We start from the raw sequence: 5,042 nt of genomic DNA, 5'->3' as shown, positions 1-5,042 counted from the left end.
TTCCCCACGACGCCTCGGCAACCGTCCATCTGACAAAAAGAGGTGCCCGGGCCAGACTTACCTGCTTTGTTCTCGCTCGCCTTGCTCCAGATCCCCTTTCTGGATCTTCTCCTTCCTGCTCCCGAAATCCTCCGGATCTGTCTCAATCCTTCCCATCCGGCAAGCAATGGCGCCTCGCAAGACCTCGACCGAGGCCTGGTACTCACCGGCTCTGGATCCCCAGAACTTATCGGAGAAGAACCTCGCCCTCACGCGCCTGATGACGGTAGCGCAGGGCAACGAGGGGGCGACTGTGCTCAAGGCCGGCTCCGACCAGCCTGAAGGCAAGGGTAGCACCTTCTACCCGCTCTTTGTGAGCTCCATCATCGCCGGTCTGGTGCCTCCTTTTTCCGAGTTCTTCTTTGTTGTTCTTCGCCAATACAACTTGCAAGCTCTGCACCTCCACCCCAACTTTGTTCTTCTCCTGGCGATTTTCGCCTATTATTGTGAGGCTCACGTTGGGGTAAAGCCCACAGTGGCCTTGCTACGTCACTACTTTTCCCTCCTGGTTTCTCGTGCCCATACCTCCGCATGCGCGAGCTTTATCGCATACTCCAACTCCAATGCCATCTCGAAGCCTGGGAAGAGGATCGAAGGCTTCCGGAGGAAGTGGGTCATGGTGGATGTCGGGCTCCTCCACCACCGACTGGTGTTGCCTACAGGGCAGCCCTAGGCCGTTGATGCGTGGACTCATGCGGAGCTTGTCGACCCTCGTGCGAAGGTGGTGCTGAAGAGGATGAATGCGGACCTGAGGCCAGGCAACTTGGGGGCGGCGAAGCTAACCGGGGCCACGCTCCTGAGGGAGTTCCTGGAGCACCGGGTGGCTCCACTTCGGGAGCACTCGCTCCCATTGTGGAGGCTTGGGGAAGCAGACGCCGCCCTTCACCTAAGCTCCGAGGCCCTGGCCGATGAATATCTGGTCGCGGATCTTCACTCCTTGGTTGGGGGAGACATGGCGAGCCCGGAGGGCGCTCCCGTCCCCCTGTTCCTTCGTGACGGCTGGGAGTAGGTGGTGAACGCCATGCCCACCTTCAACAGTGAGGGGCTGGTGCCCGCAGAAGCTCCCGGGGATCTAGCAGCGTTGGCGACGGTGAACGTGTCCTCCGGCGACTCCAGCGGGAGTGAGGAGGAAGAAGAGGAGGAGGAAGAAGAGTCTAACTATGAGGCAACTGGCGAGGAGTCAGGGGAGTCATTCCCTTGGCGTAGGTCCCGCGCCCTCCTCTCCATGCCGGACGACAGCAAGGCCGACGCCAGGCGAGGAGGGGAGGATTCTCCCTTGGTCGCAAGGAAGGGCAGGTCGGGGCTGGTTCTCCCAGGGTCTGCTCTGGTCCCGGGGCGGTCTGAGGCCAGCTCCGGCCCTCCCGACGCGCCTTCTGCCTCCGGGCCTCCCAAAGCCGATCCCAGCTGTAGGCTCTCAGGCTTCAAGTTTGGCCAGAGGCTGCTTGAGTCCATGAACGACGACCAGTAAGTGCTTGATCCGTGCTTTGCTTTGTTTCTGCCGCCGAGGCTTGATGTCTGCATTCTTTTGGCCAGGCCGGCAGCTACAGCAAAAAGGTTGAAAGGGGCTTCTGCGGCCCTGCTTGAGGGGAGTTCATCTGTCGGGGCAGCGCCCTCGTCCGCGGGGAAAGGAGGCAGCAAGGCTCGTGCCTCCCCTGCCCGGTCGTCTTTGCAAGCCCAGCAGGGACACTCCGGCGAGGAGTCAGCCCCTGTGGTCCCGCTGACTCTGGAGGTGCCTGCGCTTGACGCTGTCACTGAGGTGTCCAAGGCCCGGGGCGCCCCTTCCTCCCAAGCCGTGATGACACTGCCATCCTCTCCGCCTGGTCCACCGGCTCCCGTCCCTTCTGATCCCTCTGCCGTCCTGGACCAGGCTGCCAATGAAATGAGCCGGTTGCGGGAGGATCTTCGGAGCGCGGACCCCCGCCTGGTGGTCGGGCGCCTGGATCTAGCTTCTGGCTGGCCCGTTCTGCTGCCTCCGTCCGAGCGGCGCTGAGCCAGGCCGCGTCGGCTTCCGATGGGGAGAAGCAAGCCGAGACGAGGCTTTGCTGGGGAGGTTCCGCGCCTTCAGCACCTTGCCTGGGCGCGGTGCCGCCAGCTCTGCGGCCTCAGGAGGCGGAGCCGCCTAGCGTGACTCCACCACAAGCGGCGGCGCCACTGGAAAGTGATCCCTTTGCGGCTTCTATCCTATTTTTACTCCTGCAACATGCACCATGCCTCGTGGAGGTGTTTAAACTTGTGTTTGGCGTTGTGAAACAATCTATGGCTTGTAATATTTGCTTTTGAATTCCCTGGAATTTGCATTTTTCCTCCTATTCGCTTGTGTTCTACGTCGGCAGGGCCCGGCCCCGCGCATGCCTCAGGCGCCGTTAGCCCCGACCGGAAACCAGGACGGGACTAAGGAGTGAGGGGCTACGTGGCAAGTTAGGCTGCTGAGTCACGTTGCTCAGGAGTCCCCCTTGACGCGCGAACAACAAGTAGGGAAGGGAGGCATAGGAGTGGATTTGTCGTTCTACGTCGGCAGGGCCCGGCCCCGTGCATACCTCAGCCGCCGTTAGCCCCGACCGGAAACCAGGACGGGCCTAAGGAGTGAGGGGCTACGTGACCAGTTAGGCTCCTGAGTCGCGATGCTCAGGAGTCCCCCTTGACATTCAAACGAGTTTTCATACCTCGGCTCTGCTCGGGGAGGGGCGCGCGACGACCAGGTCCGAGGGACCTGGCTGGGTGGCATGCGCTTGGGCGTGGCCTGACTGCAGCCCCCGTGCCCAGCCCCCTCGCGCGGCCCTCCCGAGGGGCGGCGTTGCGATGGTGCCAGGCACTAAGCTCTGGGCTCCCTGAGGTTGGTACAGCCGTGGCCCGCCCTCAGTTGTTTATCACCAGCGCGGAGCATAGTGCTTCCGTATGTGTACGGGCATAGTCGCTCCTCGGCAGTGTCGCCAGCCAGCGCGGAGCACGGTGCTTCCACTGGTGCGTGGGATGGGGCTCCCCTCCAGGAGGAGCCCCCGGGGCGTGTACAACCCCGCCCTGACACGTGGCCGGCACGGTAGGGCTAGGAGAGGTGTATCTGGGCACCCGTGAGCCAGCGCGGGACTCACGGGGCCCTACCTCGAGGCGGGTTGCGCCTGGCTCTGGGCCTTTATCAATGGTATGTTCCTGCAAGGTGGTTAGAATGCAAATGCTCTACGTCCTCAGGTCCCGGCCCTCGAGCAAGCTCAGCCGCCGCTGGTATGACAGGTCGCGATGCCGTGGGTCAAGGCCAGGGGGTGAGGCCTGGAGAGCCAGTAAGAGCCCATGAGCCGCGATGCTCAGGCACCCCCCTTTTAACGTGCAAGCGCTTTGCATGAGAGTGGAGAGGTCCGCGATAAGAAGCAGATGATAACCATGGGAATCAGGTTAAGCGCGAAGGAGCAAATCCATTTCAAATAGATGCGGAAAAAGCAAACACCACTGGGTCTGGCCCGAGCGGCTTGGGGATAATGCAGCCCGAGGGGCGCCCCCAACAAGGTAAGCAAAGAACATGAGAAAAACGGATACATGCCGCAGGAACGGACCCACGCGACCTGGGAATGATGCAGCCCTGTGGGTGCTCCCAGCTGAAAATGGAACATTGAAAGATGTCACCTGATACCGTTGGAGATTAAGTGTTGCTGAAGTAGCGGACGATGCACGGTGAGGAAGCCGACCCTCACGAGCTCCTGGGACCAGGAGCCTCGGGAGGCTCCGGGGGCACAGGTGGATCTTCGATGACCATCTCCATCTCCGCCAGGACCGCGCAACGCCTGACCTCCTCAGCCTCCAGAATGCTCCTCAGCAGGCGCTAATGAGCGTTGACCGCGTTCGGCAGGCCGAAAGGCATGCGAACATAGCTGTGAGGTGGACCCTCACAACGCCCCATGCGTGAAGGCCAGAGGAGCTCCTGAGACACGGCTCAGTTGGGCCCTGGCACGTCGATGCAGACGCGCAGCCCGCCTTGATGGGGGGCTGCGGCGGGTAGGCGGCGGCTGCCGCGCATGACTCTTGACTCCTGTAGCTCCTGAATGTTTCTCACGATGAACTCCTGAGGGTTTGGCCCTCCTTGCCTCATACCTTCCTGAGGGAAACGTGCCTTGAAGCACGCCTCCAAGTGGTGCCCGAGCGCCTCCCTCGTGACCTTGGCAAAGTCGGTGGCTCTCCAAGAAAGAGCCCCCGAGCCATGCCCGAGGAGGGCGCCGGGCGCGCCTTCCTATGCGAAAGATGGTGGCTCCCCCTGAACGGGCGCGAATCCTGACGCAACGCCTTCGGAGGTGCCTGCCTCGTGAGGGTTTGGGCCAGGTGAAGCCTTCTCCTTCTTAGGGACCGCCTCGGGAAGTCTTCCGATCCTGTGATCTGGGTCTTCGATTGCTGCGGCTTGGAAGGCACGCTCAAGAGAACACACCTCATCCATTTCCTCACAGGGTACTGTGATGACTCCACCGCTTCCTGGCATCTTGAGGACATTGTAGCCATGGTGAGTCACTGCCGTGAACTTGGCCAGGGCTGGGTGCCCAAGGATGGCATTGTATGGCAGGCGAATGTGGGCGACATCGAAGTCAATGAGCTCGGTGCTGTAGTTGTTGCGCTGCCCAAAGGTGACTGGAAGGCGAACCTGCCCTATCGGAACAGTGGAACCATCAGTGACTCTTGAGAAAGGCTTGGTCGGCTGAAGCTGATCATATGGCACTTGGAGATTGTTGAATGTCTCGACGGACAGGATGTTTAGTCCTGCTCCGCCATCGATGAGGGTCCTGGTGACTTGCACATTGCTAATGACTAGGGAGCAAAGCATCGGGAGGAATCCGGCCGTTGCTGCGCACTTGAGCTGATCCGCTGAGCTGAACATGATAGCGCACGCAGACCACCTGAGAGGGCGCGTGGCCTCAAGCTTGGGGAGGACTGCATTCACCTCGCAAGCGAACTCCTTGAAGATGCGCTGTGAGGCTGGGTCCTGGGCGCCGCCCAGGATGCAAGCGATTGTGCGCAGCTCCTAGAAG

Source organism: Triticum dicoccoides, chromosome 3B, assembly GCF_002162155.2.
Source record: "Triticum dicoccoides isolate Atlit2015 ecotype Zavitan chromosome 3B, WEW_v2.0, whole genome shotgun sequence".
NCBI classification, from domain to species: domain Eukaryota; kingdom Viridiplantae; phylum Streptophyta; class Magnoliopsida; order Poales; family Poaceae; genus Triticum; species Triticum dicoccoides.
Note: the sequence above shows the minus strand (reverse complement) of the source record.